At 47.9% G+C, this 24173-nt stretch overlaps 1 protein-coding gene across 11 annotated transcripts in view; it reads left to right on the forward strand.

Moving 5' to 3' along the window:
• Positions 1 to 4705: 4705 nt before the first annotated feature.
• Positions 4706 to 24173, forward strand: part of LOC137302449 (GRB10-interacting GYF protein 2-like) — a 103590-nt gene continuing 84122 nt past the window's right edge. For 9 of the 11 annotated variants that reach the window (XM_067972122.1, XM_067972128.1, XM_067972129.1 and 6 more), the window contains exons 1-3: positions 4706 to 4791; positions 8670 to 8747; positions 9114 to 9277. The gene's annotated coding sequence lies outside the window, so the exon portion shown is untranslated. Of the gene's footprint in view, positions 4792 to 6348; positions 6436 to 8669; positions 8748 to 9113; positions 9278 to 12327; positions 12418 to 24173 lie in introns of those variants that run through there. The other 2 variants (XM_067972123.1, XM_067972125.1) reach the window with 2 other exon arrangements.

A 24173-nucleotide genomic window follows, 5' to 3' on the forward strand; every position in this document is an offset into this window, starting at 1 on the left:
TTATTTCAACTCCCAACAGGTTGGGGATAGTATGGGGGATCCTCCGCTGTCTCTGATTTGTCACACTGCTTGTCTGACATCCAGTACCAGATGAGCAAAAATTTCCTCCAACGAAATATTGGGAAGACCGAAGCCATTGTCTTTGGTCCCCACCACAAACTCCATTCCAATGCCACCGAATCCATCCCTCTCCCTGGCCACTGTCTGTGGCTGAACCAGACCATTCGCAACCTTGGCGTCCTATTTGACTCTGCTTCCAACCACATATCTGCTCCATCACCAAGACCGCCTACTTCCACCTCCATCGCCCGTCTCTGCCCCTGCCTCAGCTCTTCTGCTGCTGAAACTCTCATCCATGCTATTGTAACGTCTAGACTAGACTATTACAATGATCTCCTGGCCGGCCTCCCATCTTCCACCCTCCATAAACTTGAGCTCATCCAAAACTCTGCTGCCCGTATCCTAACTCGCACCAAGTCCTGTTCCCCCATCACCCGCTGTGCTCGCTGACCTACATTGGCTCCCAGTCTGGGAACACCTCGATTTTAAAATTCTCATCCTAATTTTCAAATCCCTCAATGTCCTCACCACTCCCTATCTCTGTAACCTCCTCCAGCCCTACAACCCTCTGAGTTCTCTGCACTCCTCAAATTCTTGCCTTTTGTACATCTCTGATTTTCATTGCTCCACCATAGGCGGCCGTGCCTTCAGCTGCCTGGGGCCTAAGCTCTAGAATTCCCTCCATAAACCTCTCTGCCTTTGTATCCTCCTTTAAAATGCTCCTTAAAACCTCACCTGTGTGTTGGGCCCTGACTCTCAAGCTGGGGGAGAGTGCAAGGTATTCTCTGCGTTGGATTCATGCTGGGGTAGAGAGCGTGAGGGATTCTGTGAATTGGGCTTAGGCTGGGATGGAGAGTGTGAGGGATCCTGCGCATTGAGCTCAGGCAGGGGGAGAGCGTGAGGGATCCTGTGCATTGGGCTCAGGCTGGGGGGTGGAGAGTGTGAGGGATCCTGTGCATTGGGCTCAGGCTGGGGGGTGGAGAGTGTGAGGGATCCTGTGCATTGGGCTCAGGCTGGGGGGTGGAGAGTGTGAGGGATCCTGTGCATTGGGCTCAGGCTGGGGGGTGGAGAGTGTGAGGGATGCAGTGCATTGGGCTCAGGCTGGGGGGTGGAGAGTGTGAGGGATGCAGTGCATTGGGCTCAGGCTGGGGGGTGGAGAGTGTGAGGGATGCAGTGCATTGGGCTCAGGCTGGGGGGTGGAGAGTGTGAGGGATGCAGTGCATTGGGCTCAGGCTGGGGGGTGGAGAGTGTGAGGGATCCTGTGCATTGGGCTCAGGCTGGGGGGTGGAGAGTGTGAGGGATCCTGTGCATTGGGCTCAGGCTGGGGGGTGGAGAGTGTGAGGGATCCTGTGCATTGGGCTCAGGCTGGGGGGTGGAGAGTGTGAGGGATCTTGTGCATTGGGCTCAAGCTGGGGGGTGGAGAGTGTGAGGGATCCTGTGCATTGGCCTCAGGCTGGGGTGCAGAGTGTGAGGGATGCTGTGCATTGGGCTCAGACTGGGGTGAAGAGTGTGAGGGATCCTGTGCACTGGGCTCAGGCAGGGAGGCGGAGAGTGTGAGGGATGCAGTGCATTGGGCTCAGGCTGGGGTGGAGAGTGTGAGGGATGCAGTGCATTGGCCTCAGGCTGGGAGGTGGAGAGTGTGAGGGATGCAGTGCATTGGGCTCAGGCTGGGGGGTGGAGAGTGTGAGGGATGCAGTGCATTGGGCTCAGGCTGGGAGGCGGAGAGTGAGAGGGACCCCGTGCATTGGCCTCAGGCTGGGGTGGAGAGTGTGAGGGATGCAGTGCATTGGCCTCAGGCTGGGAGGTGGAGAGTGTGAGGGATGCAGTGCATTGGGCTCAGGCTGGGGGGTGGAGAGTGTGAGGGATGCAGTGCATTGGGCTCAGGCTGGGAGGCGGAGAGTGAGAGGGACCCCGTGCATTGGCCTCAGGCTGGGGTGGAGAGTGTGAGGGATGCAGTGCATTGGGCTCAGGCTGGGGGGTGGAGAGTGTGAGGGATGCAGTGCATTGGGCTCAGGCTGGGGGGTGGAGAGTGTGAGGGATGCAGTGCATTGGGCTCAGGCTGGGGGGTGGAGAGTGTGAGGGATCCTGTGCATTGGGCTCAGGCTGGGGGGCGGAGAGTGTGAGGGATCCTGTGCATTGGGCTCAGGCTGGGGGGTGGAGAGTGTGAGGGATCCTGTGCATTGGGCTCAGGCTGGGGGGTGGAGAGTGTGAGGGATGCAGTGCATTGGGCTCAGGCTGGGGGGTGGAGAGTGTGAGGGATGCAGTGCATTGGGCTCAGGCGGGGGGGTGGAGAGTGTGAGGGATGCAGTGCATTGGGCTCAGGCTGGGGGGTGGAGAGTGTGAGGGATGCAGTGCATTGGGCTCAGACTGGGGGGTGGAGAGTGTGAGGGATCTTGTGCATTGGGCTCAAGCTGGGGGGTGGAGAGTGTGAGGGATCCTGTGCATTGGCCTCAGGCTGGGGTGCAGAGTGTGAGGGATGCTGTGCATTGGGCTCAGACTGGGGTGAAGAGTGTGAGGGATCCTGTGCATTGGGCTCAGGCAGGGAGGCGGAGAGTGTGAGGGATGCAGTGCATTGGGCTCAGGCTGGGGTGGAGAGTGTGAGGGATGCAGTGCATTGGCCTCAGGCTGGGAGGTGGAGAGTGTGAGGGATGCAGTGCATTGGGCTCAGGCTGGGAGGCGGAGAGTGAGAGGGACCCCGTGCATTGGCCTCAGGCTGGGGTGGAGAGTGTGAGGGATGCAGTGCATTGGGCTCAGGCTGGGAGGCGGAGAGTGTGAGGGACCCCGTGCATTTGCCTCAGGCTGGGGTGGAGAGTGTGAGGGATGCAGTGCATTGGGCTCAGGCTGGGGGGCGGAGAGTGTGAGGGATCCTGTGCATTGGGCTCAGGCTGGGGGGCGGAGAGTGTGAGGGACCCCGTGCATTGGCCTCAGGCTGGGGTGGAGAGTGTGAGGGATGCAGTGCATTGGGCTCAGGCTGAGAGGTGGAGAGTGTGAGGGACCCCGTGCATTGGCCTCAGGCTGGGAGGTGGAGAGTGTGAGGGATCCTGTGCATTGGGCTCAGGCTGGGGGGCGGAGAGTGTGAGGGATCCTGTGCATTGGGCTCAGGCTGGGGGGCGGAGAGTGTGAGGGACCCCGTGCATTGGCCTCAGGCTGGGAGGTGGAGAGTGTGAGGGATCCTGTGCATTGGGCTCAGGCTGGGGGGCGGAGAGTGTGAGGGATCCTGTGCATTGGGCTCAGGCTGGGGGGCGGAGAGTGTGAGGGATCCTGTGCATTGGGCTCAGGCTGGGAGGCGGAGAGTGTGAGGGATGAAGTGCATTGGGCTCAGGCTGGGGGGTGGAGAGTGTGAGGGATGCAGTGCATTGGGCTCAGGCTGGGGGGCGGAGAGTGTGAGGGATGCAGTGCATTGGGCTCAGACTGGGAGGTGGAGAGTGTGAGGGATGCAGTGCATTGGCCTCAGGCTGGGAGGTGGAGAGTGTGAGGGATCCTGTGCATTGGGCTCAGGCTGGGGGCGGAGAGTGTGAGGGATCCTGTGCATTGGGCTCAGGCTGGGGGGCGGAGAGTGTGAGGGATCCTGTGCATTGGGCTCAGGCTGGGAGGCGGAGAGTGTGAGGGATGCAGTGCATTGGGCTCAGGCTGGGGGGCGGAGAGTGTGAGGGATCCTGTGCATTGGGCTCAGGCTGGGAGGCGGAGAGTGTGAGGGATCCTGTGCATTGGGCTCAGGCTGGGAGGCGGAGAGTGTGAGGGATGCAGTGCATTGGGCTCAGACTGGGGGGTGGAGAGTGTGAGGGATGCAGTGCATTGGGCTCAGGCAGGGGGGTGGTGAGTGTGAGGGATGCAGTGCATTGGGCTCAGGCAGGGGGGTGGTGAGTGTGAGGGATGCAGTGCATTGGGCTCAGACTGGGGGGTGGAGAGTGTGAGGGATGCAGTGCATTGGGCTCAGGCAGGGGGGTGGTGAGTGTGAGGGATGCAGTGCATTGGGCTCAGACTGGGGGGTGGAGAGTGTGAGGGACCCCGTGCATTGGCCTCAGGCTGGGGGGTGGTGAGTGTGAGGGATGCAGTGCATTGGGCTCAGGCAGGGGGGTGGTGAGTGTGAGGGATGCAGTGCATTGGGCTCAGGCAGGGGGGTGGTGAGTGTGAGGGATGCAGTGCATTGGGCTCAGACTGGGGGGTGGAGAGTGTGAGGGATGCAGTGCATTGGGCTCAGGCAGGGGGGTGGTGAGTGTGAGGGATGCAGTGCATTGGGCTCAGGCAGGGGGGTGGTGAGTGTGAGGGATGCAGTGCATTGGGCTCAGACTGGGGGGTGGAGAGTGTGAGGGATGCAGTGCATTGGGCTCAGACTGGGGGGTGGAGAGTGTGAGGGATGCAGTGCATTGGGCTCAGGCAGGGGGGTGGTGAGTGTGAGGGATGCAGTGCATTGGGCTCAGACTGGGGGGTGGAGAGTGTGAGGGACCCCGTGCATTGGGCTCAGACTGGGGGGTGGAGAGTGTGAGGGACCCCGTGCATTGGCCTCAGGCTGGGGCAGAGTCGCAGGTGCGCCTCAGGCCTCGGCTTATTTCCGAAGGCCTGTGTTGTTTTTTTTTCCCGCGCGGCACGTGGTGCTGGGCTTCTCGCATCCGGGTCCCTCCGGCCGCTGGGGTCACGTGACCCTCGGCGCGGCGGCCATCTTAGAATCGGAGAATCCGCAGAAGCGGCGGCGAGAGAGAGGCGGAGACGGACTTTCCTGCTTTACCCAAGGTAACGAGTCCCAGCCCTGGGGGTGGGTCCCGTCCAGGACGCCGCACATCACCCGGGACTGGGGCAAAGAAACTCCCCACCCGACTCCGCCTCCCACCCCCCCCCCCCCCTCAATTGGGCCACTCGGTACCCGGCGCTAGGCCGCGCCGCATCCCCCCGGCTCGAGTGACTGCGGCGTCCGTGCGCCCCCGCACTCAGGCAGGGCCGGGGCTTGCCAGGCCTGCGTCGAGAGCGGGAGAGCGGCCCTTGGCCTCGGGCGAGAAGAGGCTGCGGACGGAATCCGCCCCCCCCCCCCCCCAGAGCCGGAGTCAGAAAGAAAAACCAATTAAATTAAAATTAATATTTAAACCGAAAGGCACATTTTCATCAATTAACGTGAGTTTGGGTTAAAATGTCTCAAAATAAACCAGAAGGGAAGGTGATGGAACAGACGTGGCAGCTCTGATTCAAGGAAGGTTGTTTAGAAGTGAGAGGTGTTACCACTGTTTTGAGTTGTGATAATTGCCAGGTTTTATTAATATTCGTTCATAATTAATATGCTAAACCCCTTTCCTCCCCCAAAAAAGCTGCTTCCCACTCCTCCCCCTCCAAAATCGTAGATGACAGTTTGAGTTACTTTGCATCTTCGAAGTGTGATGCTGCGGGATTTACATAAACACAAAGAATATCTTGTGTTGAAAATTAATTTGCAATTTAATTTTAAATGCTGTTGTGAACGGGTATTATTTGTTTGGTGTGTACCTGCCAGCAAACACTTTCTACTGTGACCTTAGTCCCCTGTACTTGAAGCAGTCCCTGGCATATTTGTGTCTCATTCAGAATAGATCTAGCTAGGTTGTGTTTTTGCTGATGAAAAGCTGTGAATTATCTGTGCATATTAGACTACTCCCCTGTGTTTGACCCCTTTTTTTTCTTTGGGATTGGGGGAAAGAGGGCAAATTGCCTTTTTGTAGAAGGTAAACAATTCCATGGTTCCTGTCTGTTTACTTGAAAATGTTTTGAAGGATTGAGCCTGGTTTGAGTGGGGCCTGTTGCAGGCTTTGCAACTGAAGAAGATTAAAAATGTCTTCCTTGTTTGCAGCCGTTTGTTACTGTCTCGTTGGGTCTCGGTGGGCTTTTTAAAAAAAAGTGTAATTTTAACTTTAGTGCGTCCTGACCGTTACCAGAAATCCATATGCTGCAGATGGTGACTGTTTAAAACTGGGATATGTGTTCTGCAGTCTAATTGTTTTTGGCATTGTGCCATGTGAAAGGGTATGGTTATATTTTAAAAACTTTTTTCTTTTGTAATGTAATTGTAATGTTAACTCCTGAAATGTTATAAGCTGATGTGCTGCTGACTGAATAGGTTTTGCCTGTGTATGTGTAATATTTTGTGGTTAAAAAGTGATTATTGAAAAATTACTGTCTGAATTAAACTGTTCCTTTGCCTGTTGCTAGAATGGTTGACCTGCAACATTCAATTTCTTTTTGCGTATATTTGTAACGCTGTCCTGTAGTGTTGACGTTATGGCTCAAGTGCCATTTAACCATTGGCATTGTTTGTTCGCAGAGAGTCTAAGTGGTCCAGTTGTCAGAATTGAACTATTGACTGATGTTAAGATTGATTCCGAAGAATCTTTAGCTAAAATGGGGAGTGAAGAAGTAAGTGTACGGAGATAAGTTGATGTGCATGACAGTAGTGTGTACACAAGACTATTTGAGGAGCAGCTAAATTTAGTTCTTGGTGGAAAGAAAAGTAAGAGCCACAGGTTTGTTGAAGCTATTTAGCACTTAGGTTCCCATCTTTAGCATGATGCCACAGCAGTTCTTTGTGGTTCCTGAAAGTGGTGACTTATGTGGGTTATGGTTCTGTGTGCACCATTGCACCAGCAGTGCCCTGGTATGTTGACAGTGATTGTCGATGTGAGTTTAACGGGTTGTCACGTTAGCATCATAGCCTGTCTTGCTGCTGTCAACGTGTATTTTCCAGTGCAATCTGGATTGTGATCAAGAATGGCTGATTTCCTCCCCCCATTCTAGGGATACCAGTGTAAATTATGGTGTCCCATTGCTGCTGTGGCTGAGATATCACCAAATTCAGCACAGATTGGGGTGAAGTCTGCATGGTGCATTTGTGCTCTCTGTTAAAACAAGCACCCTGTCCTTTTAAATCTCCATACGATTACAGTTTGACTAGTTACAATGACCTAACTAACTGTCATTTGTTTAAAAACTGAAATCTGTAAAATGCAATGCTCTGAGTTCAAGATGTTGCAGTGTAAAATCTGAGGCCCACCTGTATCATAAATAAAAATGCAAAGTTTTTTTGAGTGTGAAGTCTCTTCCCTTTGTCCCTACTTGACCCCATGTGACAGCAAGGTATCTGAGTTGTCTTAGACTGGAAACATCCCAGCCCTCCTAATTTGCTTGTGCAGATGACATTGTCCTATGCATCTCTTGTGACTGTGCAGGTAGCTTATTGGTGTTTGCCATTGCAGCTCTTCTCCTGGCTGCCAGGAGGCTTGCGGCAGTGGTATAGTGACTACTGTTGCCGGTTTTCCCATTTCCTTTGCCTGTAAGTGCCTGGCAGCCATTTGCCCTCCTAACATGGCTGTGATTGGGCCCTCACTGATGAGGAATTGAATCTGCATTGTCCACTGTCACAGCGTCTGTTAACAATCTTTATTTTACCTACTTTATAGCATTTTTTTTCTTCTGAGTGCCAACTCTTATGGGATACAGTACCTTGAGTACTGCGGCCCTGCCATATCTTGCCCAAGTTTCCATTCTTCATGGCCTTTATATTTACAGGACTAGAATACAAGGTGGTATGGCTACAGCTGTACAAAGCCCTGGTTAGACCACACCTGGGCACCGCACCTTAGGAAGGATGTATTGGCCTTGGAGGGAGTGCAGCATAGATTTACTAGAATGATACCTGGACTCCAACGGTTAAATTACGAGGAGAGATTACACAAACTTGGGTTGTGTTCCCTGGAATTTAGAAGATTAAGGGATGATTTGATTGAAGTTTTCAAGATATTAAGGGGAGCTGATAGTTTCTCTCTATCTACCCTACTTCCACTGGTTGGGGTGTCTAGGACTATGGGACATAACCTAAAAATTAGAGCCAGGACTTTCGGGAGTGAAGTTAGGAAACACTTCTACGCACAAAGGGTCGTAGAAGTTTGGAACTCTCTTCGGCAATGTTGATGCTAGCACAGTTGTTAATTTTAAACCTGAGATTGATAGATTTTTGTTAACCAAAGGTATTAAGGGGTGCGGGGCTAAGGTGGGTATATGGAGTTAGGTCACAGATCAGCCGCAATCTCATTGAATGGCGGAACAGGCTCGAGGGGCTAAATGGCCTACTCCTATTCCTATGTTCACATGAGCGTAGGCTGATGGCTGTTTGACTATGGAAGGTGTCACAGTAGTGCCCTGGTCCATACAGATCAGGTATGTCTCTGGCCTGATTCCTGGTTTGTGCTGCGTTAGCTGTTCTCAGAAGTATGCCTGAATTTCCATCGGCTAAGGAGGGGCAAATCAACCTGGGTTTCTGCTCCTGATTGTTACCCAGCGACCCCAGCTGGATGTTGAGACAGGATAGGGCTGGGCTTGGCTCTGATAGCTCTCCATGGTTGAATAGCCTACTGAGATTCAGCGCCTAGGCTCACACAAAGAATGGCCATCTGTTTAAGGTACCTGAGGCCATTTGTACAACTGTACCCTCCCATGATTTGGTGCCTTGGGTGGGGGAGAGGTCTTCAAAACATGATGTTTAATAAGGGGTCCTGTTGATGAAGCTGGCTGTAATGCTGGGTTTTACTGATTTAAATTCTTTAGTTTATGAATGGATGTAATTTCTAACATCCATTACTTTTTTCTCTCTACAGATCTATTTCTTTTAGGTGGTGGTGAGACATCAGGTCATCAGAATAATACTCTGCAAACACATTTCTGGCTGTGGCGCAGTAAGTAACAGTTCTATCTGAATTCAGTTTGCACTGTGGAAGCAATGTTTTAAATTTAATGTCACTGGGATTTCAGTGAAATTTAGTGACGGGTGTGTGGAATATTTGTACGTTGTCCACTTGAATTGAAAACACCTAGTTCCAAGCTTGGATTGCTGTTTGGAGGGAACGCTTTGAGCTGGAGGATGAGGTAATGGACGGCCTCATCATGCAGTTTTAAAGCTTCTGATTTCTCTTCCTCCCCATAGTATATCGTGACCAATGTGCTATATGGACCCAATGCCGTATGTTCATATATTTTAACATGCGGGAATGTTGCACTGTGCTTAAGCACGACTCATTTGCACTGTATGTCTTTATTTAAAGGTTTCATTAACGGCTGGAATCATATCCTGACACAAACCAGAAGGGACGCAGAGTTGATACCCAGAGCCTTCTGATGCACTAGTCTCTATGGCTGCCAGCGCTAGACTCCGAGTCAGACGCTGTCCCCACCAATATTTGAACTAAAACATTAACTGCAAATACACGTAAGTAAATATGATAGAACAAGTTGCTGAATTCCACACTATAAGATGAGGGCAGGCATAGAACTAAGATCTATATTTACAGTGCCGTTATTGGTGTCCCAGTGTGAGACAAGCCGCTGTCTTGCATTTCTGATTTTAAAGCCGCTTTTACACTTGTTAAAATTGCTTGTGTGTCGGGAGAGAACCTCTGTGCACGCTGTCTCCCATTTTATAGCATTTCAGTCAGGTGCTGAGCTGTGGGACAATGAAAATTCCAGGCTAATTTGTGTTAGCTGGGGTGGAGATAAGGGCCTTACAACTGGCACCTATGTTAGGGAGGGGAACATTGTCCAGATTTTTGCTTCTAATTGTATCCATTGTCCTCCCCCACCCTCCCTTTCGCTGGGCACCTGTCAGCACTGGTATTGGAAAAGGACAGGATGGAAAAGTTGGTTGTGATATCTCCTACAGTTGAATAGCCTCATGGCACACACATGAAGGATGGCCACTTTGGCGAGGTACTGGAGAGCTGTTGGCATGGAACTATTCCCCAGCAAGAATGAGTATGTTCAGAGAAGGGATGGAATTGCTTTTTTTGGGGTGGGCGGGGGAAGAGAAGATACGTTTAACACTGAAGCAGCACTGGGGACATGTGTGAGCTGGGAATAAAGTTCAGTTGCAATCTACCCAGAAAATCAATGTATTTTTATCATAAAGTATCTGTATAAATTTAATCTCGGTCCTTTTCAAACATTATGATTAACCCTGTACCAGAGCTTACCCCAGGCTTCTTAAAATGTAGGAATATTGTTGGATTGAGGAAGAAGGCTCACTTACCGAACAGATGAGATGATTATCAAAAGGTGCGAGACTCCGCTCGAGTGGTTTATGCACATTGTCCGACCCTCTTATTTAAAATATGTTACTACTCTAGCTGTTCTACAGTCAGGTTCTGGAATTTTTGATTTTTTTTTTTCTCCATTAGAAAGGATTTTACAATTGAGTTATGTTTTAAAGTCAAGTCAATTCACACAGGTTTAAAATGAAAGGCCACATGCTGCAGGCATTGGAAAATGTGTTAAACCCAGACCAGCCAGTTTGGGGATGTCGCAACTCGCAATCTATTTCATACTGATATTATCTGTTGTCTCATCCCAGGCCCATTAGCCAGGATGACCAGGGACGCTGAGCCATTTGTCACCTCGTTTCAGGTAGCCAGACAAGTAATCGTGCTCATTGTGATGACGACAATTCTATTCATGTGGGCATGGCGCGTGATGCCTACAGAAAATATATTACTGGGAGAGGGAGGTAGTTGGTTTGGTTGACAGGCCTGCTGGTCTACCCCAGTACGGGGACACCGTTATGCTGCTTCCTGGGGCCAGAATGGCTGGGAAAAAGAGGCATGGGCAGACCGGTTTTAAACAAGAGGCTAAGGGGTGTAGGCCTGAGGCCAGGTGCTAGAAGCTGAGCATGCACAAGGTCAGCTTTTGCAGCAAGGAGTAGTCTGAAAAAAAGGTAATAACCAAAAACAGGTCAGCCAGCCCATGAAAGGGAGAAGGCACCTGGTTTATTATTTTTTTCTTGTGTATTTGGCCTTGTCTTACTGAGTGTTTCTTAGTTCAACTTTGAAAGGATTGGTGAAACACACATGAGGGTGTGTGTGAGGGGCACAGTATCCAGTTCCAATTGCAAGGGGTCCTGTTGTTACACCCCTAGGTTACGCTATCATATAGTTAAATATTGGGCGACCTAGGATGCATCCTGTCTGGGCCGGATGACTTATCTACTTTAAGTACAGCCAGTCTTTCTAGTACCTTTGTCAATTTTTAGCCCATCCGGTATCTCAACTACCTCCTTTTACTGTGACTTTGGCAGCATCATCTTCTTCCTCGGTAAAGACAGATGCAAAGTTCTCATTTAGTACCTCAGCCGTGCACTCTACCTCCATGCATAGGTCTCCTTTTTGGTCCCTGATCGGCCCCACCCCTCCTCTTACTATTTATATGCCTATAGAAGACTTTTGGATTCCCTTTTATGTTAGTTGATTGTCTATTCTCATACTCTCTCTTTGCCCCTCTTATTTTCTTTTTCACTTCCCCTCTGAACTTTCTATGTTCAGCCTGGTTCTCACTTGTATTTCTACCTTGTATCATCAGCAGCTGAGATTGCAGACAACTTGAAACTAAACACTGGGAGGTTTAGGAAGGCAGATCTTGACTGTTTAATAGACCTGTGGCTATTGCTATGGCAATGTTCAATTGGGTAACTTATTTTTCAAGTTCTTGAATTTAAAATAAAAAGTAATTTTCTGACTGCCAGCAAAATAGCAGTCTCCTAACTGTAATTTTTTTCCTCAGGCTTCCTTCTAGAATTTACAGGCTTTTAAAACCTAAGCTTGATGTTACCTATTCACTATTTCATAGTTTCTTTTGTCTCTCTTACTCTTAACCTTGTTGTCCCGCATTATAGATTTTATGGGTTTCACCTAGGTTTCTTGTGTCCTGAGACACCCTGATTTTAGAGGACCAGTAATATCCTTGCATTGGAGAATCTTTGAGTAGGCTCAGTTCCAAAAATTGCCCAGCTAAAGCAACTGCAAGGACGTCCGATTGGCTGCCGTGGCAATCTTCAGGAATATCTTGCTCTTGCATTGAGCTGGCATGCACTCGATGGGCCGAATGGCCTCCTTCCATGCTGTAACCGTTCTATGATTCTATTTGTGGTTGTAATTTTTTTAATTTGCTCTTGGGATGAAGGCATTAAGAGTCAACCATGTAGGGTGGCATTGAAGTCAGACTGGGTAGAGGTGGTAAGAACCCGTCCACGTAGGACGTTAGTGAACCTGTTGGCTTGTTAAGAAAATCTTGACAGTTTTCATGGTCATTTTTTGTGGATGTTGCCCACAAATTGCCAGTTTTATTGAATTAAATTTCCATGGGGGCATTTGGATTAGTCAAGTACCATGACCACTGCACTACCGTACCTCTTGCATGAAGTTGGATCATGGCAGCAGTAGTCCGATGAGCTGTTTATCCACTTGTGACGTTTTTGTATTTCCTTTTACTTAGGATATTTGAGTACTTTGTACTTTTCTGCCCATTCTTTGTTGGCCTTGCTGGATGCCTGCAGCTAAAAAGGAAGATCCACAGCACTTCCAGGTATTGGTGATCCCTTTAACTGGCCAGGCACGTTCATACCATTCTCTTTTTTTCCCCCCCACCACTCAGCACTTTCTTTCTCAACATGGTTAGGATTGTGAATGGAGTGGGCCTCAAGGCTATGTTCATTCTGTTGCTGTGGCACTAGGACATTATTTCCCCATGATCTTTCAAAAAGTTTTTTGTTTTGCTTTCTCCCCCCGTGCTCTTACTCTGATTTTTGCCACGTTGGAGTATCCCCATCTGAGTGAGCACAGAGTCACCTACTTCCAGCTGTACCATTGTTTCCCTAATTGATGATTAACATTTGAGCAACTCTTGCTCAGGTTCTTTCTTCTCCTTGCTCCCATCAGTAATCTCCTGGCTGTTCCACTGCAGTGAGGATGAGTTTTGCTGATAGTGCAGTACCAGAACTCGTTAAAGAATTGAGTGTGTGCTACAGAACTCCACAAGTTCACTTACCGATTAATGTATGTACTGTCAGTTGTATCTGAGGCCACGTTTTGGCCTCACTGATGCTCGCGCACTTTCTGGTTAGCAATCAGGAGTGGGAACGGGAACCGTGGCTATATTCTCTCCTTAGTGGCAGTGAGACCAATTGTCACATTCGTACTACCCCAGCATAGATAAGGAATTGAACTTTGGTAGCCCTCCTAATTCTTTGCTCATTTGGCTTGGCATCTGTTTTCCTTTATATCTCGGTGAAGCGCCATGGAATGCTTCCCTACTTCAACAGGGGCTATGTACGTGCCAGTAGCTGTCTTCATCATCCATCTTTGCCTTCTGGTCTATGTGTCCTGGTGCTACATTGAGCTGCCATTCGGGAAGTTGGGTGAAGAATGTTAAGCTATTTAACCTTTTGGCTGGATTCAGATTTTAGGCTGTAGAAGTGGCTTGTCCACCAACACAATCTTAAAGTACATCCTGCACTAGACGTAGAGAAGATGTTTCCAATTGCAGGGGAGACCATAAATATAAGATAGTCACTTAACAAATCCAATAGGGAATTGAGGAGGTAACTCCTTCACCCAGAGAGTGGTGAGAATGTGGAACTCGCCACCACAAGGAGTAGTTGAGACTAGCATAGATGCATTTAAGGGGAAGCTAGATAAATACATGAGGGAGAAGGGAATAGAAGGATATGTTGATAGGGTGGGAAGAGGCTCACATGGAACATAAACACTGGCATGGACCTGTTGGGCCAAATGGCTTGTTTCTGTGCTGTACATTTTTTGTAATTCTACTGATGTTGAGATGGCTTTTAAAAATAACCTTGATTTTCCTGTGTGAGTGTTCAACCCAGTGAGTGTATGTTGGGCGTTGAATCCTCTTTAGAAGTTCGTTGAACCAGTTACACCCCTATTGTCTCAGTTCTGTTGTTAAGTGTACTGGCCTTATTCAAGTAGACTGTTTCTGGAGCCGTGTAATCAGTTAATAGAATGTTTACTGTTGCAGAGACAGTGAGCAGGAATAACCTTTTCAAAAGTGCCCATTCTTCACCTGTGATCCTGTATTGCCCAGTATCTGCACATGGACACTTGCCAGCAGGGGTCTTTGGATAGTGATCAGGTATGGTAACCCTGGTGATTTCCCTTCCCGAACCAACAGGTGCAGAGTCCCAATTGTAGAACTTTCTGTTGCCGATATGATATCGGCTAACCTGGCACAGAATCAAACCTAATTTGTACGGCTCAATTACACACTGCTTTTACCGTAGCGAGTGGGGAGAAAAGAGCTCACTGGCCCCTCTTTTATTCTACTGGGCCAAATACAAGCTCGTCTTTTAACAAATCCATCCAACATCACAGCTAGGTGAACAGTTCATCTCTGCAATGTTTCAATAGTGATGTTTTGTAGGCCTGTTACTGGGACTTTCTAAAAAAAAAAATTGTCAATTTTGTGCATTGCATATGGGATGTTACTGTTGGGGAATGGAACATAAAAGTTGTCTGTGCTCTGACCCAGCAATTTATTTCAGTCCCAATCTCAGCAGCACATCTTACTGCACCAGTGTGGCATTTTTCAATTTTCCACAATGCCATTCCCTAGGAATTGGATTGCAATAGCTATCACGTAGAATTCTCGCAGTCAGCAGAAGGGATTTTCATCTCATCAGTTTGGGCTGTAATAAATACCAAAGGTGAAAGGCAAGTGTTGAGCCCGCTGCAGCACCCAGTTCCATAGCTTTATTCACTTACAGTTGGTACAGTCCCCCCTGCTTACATTGAGCACGTTAACACGGCTTACCTGCTAAATGAGGTGGATGGTAAAACATTGTGGTGCTTTTTAAACGTTAACCTGACACACCTCCCCAAATCACCAGTAGGCCAGAATGTATGCAAATTCACAAACTTATTTAAGCCACACTTGTTAAGAAAAGTCAAAAACAGTAACTTCTCATTTCATTATATGGTTTTCACCACAGCAGCCCCACTTGTCTCCGATGAAGAACTCCTTAATTCTGTCAGTATGGGCGCCAAGCCTTTTCCACCTTTCTTAGCCTGTCCCAGTCCAGTGTCTCTATCAGGATGCTGCTTCATAGAGCACTGCAGTGTTAAAACAGCAGAGCGCACGTCGGCTGGTGATACTGTGACCTCTTCACTGTTTCATCCAGTCCTGATCTCCCTCGCCGTCATTGTTTGTGACGTTGGCCAGCCGCGCCTCCTATGTTATTGGTGTCACTTTCAGGCGGAGCGCCGTGGTCGCCAAAGCGACACAGCTGGGAGAATTCTTCCTCTCGTATCACTACTGGTGCTATCGGTGTTCATTTCTGCCACAGTTTCATCTGCGCTTTCCACGTCAACCATACAACGCCCAGCTTTCTTGAAGATGTGCTGGATTGTTTATTGACTGACAACGCCCCATGCATGCTTCAACAGGCACATGACATTTAACCGATTTTTTTTAAACACTGGGATGCACTAAGTTGTGTGTTAGAGTCCAGTTCTTCAACGACTCTCTCGCTCATTGATCTAATGTGATGCCTCTTCATACAGCAAATCCATACCCCAGTCCAAGGGCTGGATTATATAAGTTGTATTGGCAGGGAGGAATACACGGCGTATGTTCCTTCGCCCAGATACGTGAGGCTGTTCAGTTTGCGATCCCACAACCGTACCCATTCAGAAAAAATGTGCGCATTTATCCAGGTGGTTCTGTCTGTGTGATGAACTCCTCTAAAACGATAAGGGTTTCGTGATTTTCCAACCATTAGAAGATCGTAATTTTAATTATTATCCATATTGCAGCAGACCATGTCAGAAATTCTTTCCTTAGCTTTGTTAGCCAAGCAGGGCTTCACTTCTGAAGGCGAGTGTGCTATATCCAATGTAAAAGGAATCCAGTCTCGTCATAATTAAAAATGTTTCTGGGTTCATAACCTTTTGAGCAGCTCAGGCAACGCATTTTCTAACCACTGCTCTGCACCCGTGGCATCGGAATTAAGCTTTTCTTCATGTGGGGAGACTTCCATTTCTGAAGCTACCCTTCAGGGGGATTAGAATCAGGACTGCCAAGTGCTTCAGCCAACGGTTTGCCTTTTTGGGCTAGAAGTGGGCCATTGATGCGTCCATATTTTCCACGCACGTTCTGAAACCAGCCTCCTTGACTTCCCCGTCCTTTCCCTCACACTTCTTTATTCTGCCTGGGTTGGAATTTTGATGCCATCAGTGAATAGCTGTTCACGCTGCCTCTAAGTCGACGCCAGTAGATTTAGGTAGACCGAGGTGCTACGCTAGGTTGCGCTGGCTCATTTTTGGTCGCACATCCATCTTGTTTAGGGGGCCAGTTTTTGTGCTGAGAGTCATTCATGGCTTTTCTCTTTCCAGTCATGTTTGCCGGTACTGTTAGTGAAAACTGTAACCCGACACCAGTGACAGTAGATTAAGTAGCCATGGTAATCGCACCTTAACTAGGTGCGAATAGCTGATTGAACAGCTGAGTGCCTGAAATAGCCAGAGCATGCAATACGGTATAATCAATGCCTTTGTCGTTGACAGCTACGGGAATGGTAAATGGTGAACGTTAGTTCCCCGGCGTAAACAGCTGGCCACAGTAATCAGAGAATACAAATAGAATGGTGGGGTCTGTAATCGTACCATTATTGCTGTTTTTATGTACAGCTTCATGAGCAGCGCTTGTGCACTTAGCACCAGAGACAGTCTTTACAAAAGCTTGCTGAACTTGGAAGAACAATAGATGCCTAAACAGTCATTTGTGTTGTATGTATTGCAAATTACTAATTGTGCAATATAATATTTCATGAATGTCTCTGCTTCTGTGAATTATTTTATTTGTGAATTCAAGTGGGGCAGTAGTTTTCCTTCTGCCAAGTAGTCTAGTGTTAATAATTTTTGCCTGCCGAATCGACAGAAGGCTTAGATGATGGTCCAATATAGCGCCTTCAACATAATAAAACGTCCCAAGGCGCTTACTCAGTCTGGATGAGAGTAAAAAAACTGAGTTTCTCGTTCGGGGGAATGTGGTCGTCAAGCTATTTACATGAGAAATAAGTGTTGCTTCTAACAGTTGTTGGCACTTGCTTCCCCCTCTCTTCCTCCCATCCTTTGAATTTTTGCCCTCCAAATTGAGGAATGTCATTGTGTGGAGAATGGAGCAGTTTCCGTTTCATGTATTGCCAGTTTTACATTATACACTCCGTGATCAGGTGCAGCACAGGTTACACGCAGAATAAAATTCTTTATTTTGCACTGCAACTTCAGAGGAGACCCTTTCCCCCACAACCTGGCTTAACTGCACCAATGTGACCAATTTTACCATGTTACAATTTGGGCATGACGATTTTTTTCTAATTTTTGTACCAGATTACCCATGAATCGGTTGTGCCCCTCACGCTCAGGTAGTATCAATCTTGGGTTGTGTAGCCCAGGGCTGATAGTTACCCTATTTAGCAGTAACTTTGTCTCCTGTTCAGCGGAAATGTGGGACACATTAAATGCTACACCCATTTTGTACAGGCTAAAACTAATCCTGTTTATTTACAAGTGAATAACATTTTAGCAAAGATATAGATGAATACTATACGGCACAATAAAGGTATATTAAAGACCGAGAGAGAGCCTTCGCCTTTCCTCAAGTAAACATTCCAACAAAACTTAGTCCAGTTTTTTGGTTTCTTGGAGTGAAGCAGTTTTTTGGAATGAGCCGTCTCTTGGTAAACAGAATGCAGTCTCCAGGTGGATCTTTGCAGTAGAGGTATTGAGCCTCAATTGCTCATAGAATAATATGCATCTGGAAGGATATCCACCCTTATGCCAGAACTGACTAACACTGAAAGATTGTGTTTTAATTCCCAATGCTGTTACACATTGTGATCATAGCAGAGGTTCTTGTAAGAACGAAAGGCGCTATATAAATGCACAGTCATGTTCTCGGGATGTCCCATGCTTCACAGCGAGTGAATTACTTTTTGTAATGTAAGCAAACATGGTTGGCAATTTGCACAGAGTCAGGCCCCATAAACAGCAATAGCACATAACAGGCTGATATTTCAGTGCAGTGCTGAGGGAGTGCTGCATGTTCAGATGAGACATTAAACTGAGGCCCCATCTGCCCCCTAATGTGGAAGATCCCATGGCACGATTTGAAGAAGAGCAGGGTACTTATTCCAGTTCGTGGTCAACATTTCTCCCTCAACCAACATCACCAAAGACAGCTTTGCTGGTCATTTATCTCATCGCTTTTTGTGGGACCTTGCTGTGCAGGAATTGGCTGCCTCATTTTTCTACTTTACAACAATGGCTACACCTAAATCATTGATGAGTGATTTGGGATATCCTGAGGTTGTGAAAGGTGCTATATAAATGCAAGTTTGTTGCTTAACACGTATACAAAATTTAAGTGCTGAGGACTATTTGTTCCCTGGAAATTCAGAAGGGTTGGTTGGACCCCTTTGAAGTAAGAGGAAAAAAAAAAGTCTGAATGATGCATTTCTAACAATAAATCAGCATAAATTTTACAGTTTGTCACAGCCATTTTGAGGCCTGGTTATGCTCCCCATTTGCCTGGGGGATGCTGGTCAAACTGTTCAGTATGAAGCTGAGACATACATACTAGGAAGGACCCCGGTTCGATTCCTGGCCTGTACTGAATTAGTTAATCTGAGCTATGCCTGGCTGGGGCTGACACTGGGCTGGAGAGGTGGCAGAAAAGGATCAACAAGGATTTGCACTCCTGGTCATCACCCAACAACTCCTGCTAGATCTAGATAAGATCAGCTTTGGTTGTAATGGGCTCCCACAATCAGTTAGCCTGCTGATACCTGATGATCGTACACAATGAATGGCTGGGCGGCCACTGCACCCACTGAATCGTTGCTCAGCATATTTCAGGGGGTGAGGGGGTAGAGAGGGGGAGAAGGCGAAGAATGACAATTTAAAAATTATCTAAAATAGAGCATCACTGCTTTTAACTATTGCATTTTATTTGGTGGTAATTCTTTGACATTTGAGCTGATGAATGACTCACAAGAAGCAATTGATAGGTGTAAATACTAGACTGTATATGCAGTATTTTCATTATCACCACGAGGCACAAGTCCTGACGCAGGATTCTAGCTCTCTGCAGCATTAGCCAACTGTACAATAACAGTGCTCTCCATAATTCAGGATTTTGATCCCTTGCGTACGTCACAAAGCTGTTGGAATGAGCATTAAGTGCATTACTTCAGTTACTATTAGCCTGGTGGCTCCCTATGATTAATGTTCTATAACTGTCTGTAGTTCTCCACAATGCTGATCAGGTTCCAGGAGGGCAGCTTTGCAACAAATGCCTCCTCCTGAACTGCAGCAGACCCCAGCAAAAGGGAAGAGTTTGAAAGCTTGACCGTTTAACATATTAAGAGTTTGATCATCAAAATACGCACTGTCTCTACCGAGACTTTTAACATCGATTTGTTTTCGAGAGGAGGAAATGGGATTGTTACCAGAGGGCTAATTTTCTGATACATGGCAATGTGCCACACTAAAATATGAATTCTGGATAATGTTAACTGGCCGTATGTTGTGTCAGGTTCAATTTTTTAAAAAAAAGTGCCGATATTTGAATTGTTCCAAATATTTTGTTGATCAAAAGTGATCGGGTGATGGGTGCCTTTGGTTTGGAAGTTCATGGAAGGTCTTGGGTGCAAGCCCACATTGTACCAGTTGCAGGGCATTGAAGCACCAGTATGTAAACTTGGTGCAAAATCGCCTGTATAGAGTTTAGCACAGCTGAGCTTCCAACCCCATAAACTCTCCATCACCAAGACCGCCTACTTCCACCTCCGTAATTTTGCCGGTCTCCGCCCCTGCCTCAGCTCATCTGGTGAAACCCCCATCCATGCCGTTGATACCTCCATACTCGACTATTCCAGTGCTCTCCTGGCTGGCCTCCAATCCTCCACCCTCCGCAAACATCAGCTCATCCAAAACTCTGATGCCCGTATCCTAACTTGCACCAAGTCATGTTCACCCATCACCCCTGTGCTTGCTGACCTATATTGGCACCCGGTCCGCCAAAGCCTCGATTTTAAAATTCTCATCCTTGTGTTCAAATCATCACCTTGCCCCTCCCTATATCTGTAACCCCCTCCACTCTGAGATCTCTGAGCTCCTCCAATTCTGGCCTCTTGTGCATCCCCAATTTTCATAGCTCCATCGTTGGCGGCCGTGCTTTCAGCTGCCTAAGCTCTGAAATTACCCCTCTCTACCTCTCTCCTTCTTTAAGACGCTCCTTAAAACCTACCTCTGACCAAACTTTTAGTCACCTGTCATATCTCTGTGGCTCTGTCAAATTCTTTTTGATAAAGCCCCTGTGACGTGGGAGGTTTTTACTTAGTTATAGGCGTGCTATAAATGCAAGTTGATGTTTACAGTTCTGTGGGTGCTATTTTGTCTTCAATACCGTGCTCAAATGGCCATTCTTTGCGTGATCCTAGGCATGGGTATTTAACCATGGTGGGGGAGGGGGGCACCATAGCCAGTCGCAATACTGTCCTCAAAAGCAAAGTACTGCGGATGCTGGAGATCTGAAATAAAAACAGAAAATGCTAGAAACACTCAGCAAGTCGGTAGCATCTGTGGAGAAAGAAAGAGTTAACGTTTCAGGTTGCTGACCCTTCGTCAGAACTGGAAGAAGTTGAAGATTAAACAGTTTTTAAGCAAATACTAAGCCAGGGAAAGGGGGGGGGGGGGAGAGGAAGGGGAGGAAAGAACAAAAGGGAAGGCTTGTGATGGGGTTGAGGGCAGGAGTGATTAAATGTTAGAAGGTGTAAGGTACGAAGGTGGTAATGGGACATGTAAAGAAACAAAAGATGGATCCAGAGGAGCAAAACTGTCCTCATTTGATAACCCCACACGTACTTTCCAACAGGGGGCAGTGGATCCCTGCCTAACTTTTTTTCCCCCTCCCTGGCTAAGGCCACTGAGGCCAATTGTAGCACCCCAGCTGCTGTCTTGCTGAATTTAATCAAGTCATAGTGGTGGGAAGAGATTAGGTTTCTGAATGCTCCCATTTTCAAGACTTACAGAACAGTTTCACAAGCATTGGCAGCCGTGCCATACTACCATGTAGGTGGCCATTCTTCATGTGAGAGTGCAGGCGGCAAGTGTTGGCAAACTATTTGTCTCCGGAGGCATCACAATGAAGCCCATTCCCGTACTTGTGGACTTTCCAGCAGGAATTGACTGATGGTGACTGGGTGCTAGAATTCTGGCCCAGGATTGTGGAGGTCAGTTAACTCCACATAGGCTGGGGGTGAAACATAGAAAATAGGAGCAAGGTTAGGCCCTTCAGGCCTGCTGCGCCATTCAAAATGATAATGGCTGATCGTCTAACTCAGTACCCTGCTCCTGCTTTTTCCCCATATCCCTTGATCCCTTTAGCATTAAGAAATATATCTAATGACTTGGCCTCCACTACCTTCTGTGGTAGAGAATTCCACAGGTTCACCACCCTCTGAGTGAAGAAATTTCTCCTCATCTCGGTTCTAAATGGCATACCCCATATCCTGAGACTGTGACCCCCGGTTCTGGACTCCCCAGCCATCGGGAACATCCTCCCTGCATCTAGTCTGTCTAGTCCTGTTAGAATTTTATATGTTTCGATGAGATCACCTCTCATTCTTCTAAACTCTAGTGAATATAGGCCTAGTCGATCCAATCTCTCCTCAAACGTCAGTCCTGCCATCCCAGGAATCAGTCTGGTAAACCTTCGTTGCACTCCCTTCATGGCAAGGACATCCTTCCTCCGATAAGGAGACCAAAACTGCACACAATACTCCAGATGTGGTCTCACCAAGGCCCTGTATAACTGCAGTAAGACATCCCTGCTCCTGTACTCACATCCTCTTGCAATGAAGGCCAACATACCATTCGCCTTCCTAACTGCTTGCAGCGACTGGTGTACAAGGACGCCCAGGTCTCGTTGCACCTCCCCTTTTCCCAATCTATCACTCTTCAGATAATCTGCCTTTCTGTTTTTACAACCAAAGTGGATAACCTCACATTTATCCACGTTATACTGCTTCTGCCATGTTCTTGCCCACTCACCCAACTTGTCTAAATCACATTGGAGCCTCTTTGCATCCTCCTCACAGCTCACATTCCACCCCAGCTTTGTGTCGTCTGCAAACTTGGAAATGTTACATTCAGTTCCCTCATCCAAATCATTGATATATATTGTGAATAGCTGGGGCCCAAGCACTGATCCCTGCGGTACCCCATTAGTCACTGCCTGCCTCCCGGAAAAAGACCCGTTTATTCCTACACTCTGTTTCCTGTCTGTCAACCAATTCTCAATCCATGTGCTTCAATTTTGCACACTAACCTCTTGTGTGGGACCTTATCAAAAGCCTTCTGAAAATCCAAGTACACCACATCCACTGGTTCTCCCCTATCCATTCTACTAGCTACATCCTCAAAAAACTCCAGTAGATTTGTTAAGCATGATTTCCCTTTCATAAACCCATGCTGACTTTGTCCAGTCCCGTTAATGCCTTCCAAGTGTTCTATTGTCACATCTTTTATAATTTTTAAAAAATTCGTTCATGGGATGTGGGCGTCGCTGGTGAGGCCAGCATTTATTGCTCATCCCTAATTGCCCTTGAGAAGGTGGTGGTGAGCCGCCTTCTTGAACCGCTGCAGTCTGTGTGGTGACGATTCTCCCACAGTGCTGTTAGGCAGGGAGTTCCAGGATTTCGACCCAGCGACGATGAAGGAACGGCGATATATTTCCAAGTCGGGATGGTGTGTGACTTGGAGGGGAACGTGCAGGTGGTGGTGTTCCCATGTGCCTGCTGCCCTTGTCCTTCTAGGTGGTAGAGGTCGCGGGTTTGGGAGGTGCTGTCGAAGAAGCCTTGGCGAGTTGCTGCAGTACATCCTGTGGACGGTACACACTGCAGCCACTGTGCGCCGGTGGTGAAGGGAGTGAATGTTTAGGGTGGTTGATGGGATGCCAGTCAAGCGGGCTGCTTTGTCCTGGATGGTGTCGAGCTTCTTGAGTGTTGTTGGAGCTGCACTCATCCAGGCAAGTGGAGAGTATTCCATCACACTCCTGACTTGTGCCTTGTAGATGGTGGAAAAGCTTTGGGGAGTCAGGAGGTGAGTTACTCGCCGCAGAATACCCAGCCTCTGACCTGCTCTTGTAGCCACAGTATTTATATGGCTGGTCCAGTTAAGTTTCTGGTCAATGGTGACCCCCAGGATGTGGATGTTGGGGGATTTGGCAATGGTAATGCCGTTGAATATCAGGGGGAGGTGGTTAGACGCTCTCTTGTTGGATACAGTCATTGCCTGGCACTTGCTTGGCGCAAATGTTACTTGCCACTTATGAGCCCAAGCCTGGATGTTGTCCAGGTCTTGCTGCATGCGGGCACGAACTGCTTCATTATCTGAGGGGTTGCGAATGGAACTGAACACTGCAATCATCAGCGAACATCCCCATTTCTGACCTTATGATGGAGGGAAGGTCATTGATGAAGCAGCTGAAGATGGTTGGGCCTAGGACACTGCCCTGAGGAACTCCTGCAGCTATGTCCTGCGGCAGAGATAATTGGCCTCCAACAGCCACGACCTTTGTGCTCGGTATGACTCCAGCCACTGGAGAGTTTTCCCCCTGATTCCCATTAACTTCAATTTTACTAGGGCTCCTTGGTGCCACACTCGGTCAAATGCTGCCTTCATGTCAAAGGCAGTCACTCTCACCTCAAATTCAGCTATTTTGTCCATGTTTGGACCAAGGCTGTAATGAAGTCTGGAGCAGAGTGGTCCTGGCGGAACCCAAACTGAGCATCGGTGATAGACTATAATAGAAACCTGCTACCTTTCTGGCATGTAGGGCTCAGGAAAGCAGATACTGGATTAACTTGACAAGTTTTCAGGAAAAGATTCTATTACTAGCCACACACACAACTTACTGTTGTGAAAAAGTGTATGGTGAACAATGGATGCCTGGAAATGATGGCATTGCAGTCATTTTATCAAGAGGTTCTAGTGACAGCATAGATAACAAGCAAGGAGTCCAAGCAGTTTATAACATGTAACTTCTAAGCAGAGCAGGTTGAGATCACAAGGCAGTGGTCGCTTCAGTGTATGTCAATTTACAATATATACTGCAAAGTTGGGGGATGGGCAGCAGCTTTGTTGGAGATGTGGCATACAGCAAGGATGCTCTGTGCCATGCTGAGACGTGATACACTCACTTCAGGATTAATGGTCGTAACGTAATCTATGCAGGTTCATCATTCAACAGTTGATCAG

The sequence above is a fragment of the Heptranchias perlo genome, chromosome 35 (assembly GCF_035084215.1).
Source record: "Heptranchias perlo isolate sHepPer1 chromosome 35, sHepPer1.hap1, whole genome shotgun sequence".
Taxonomy (NCBI): domain Eukaryota; kingdom Metazoa; phylum Chordata; class Chondrichthyes; order Hexanchiformes; family Hexanchidae; genus Heptranchias; species Heptranchias perlo.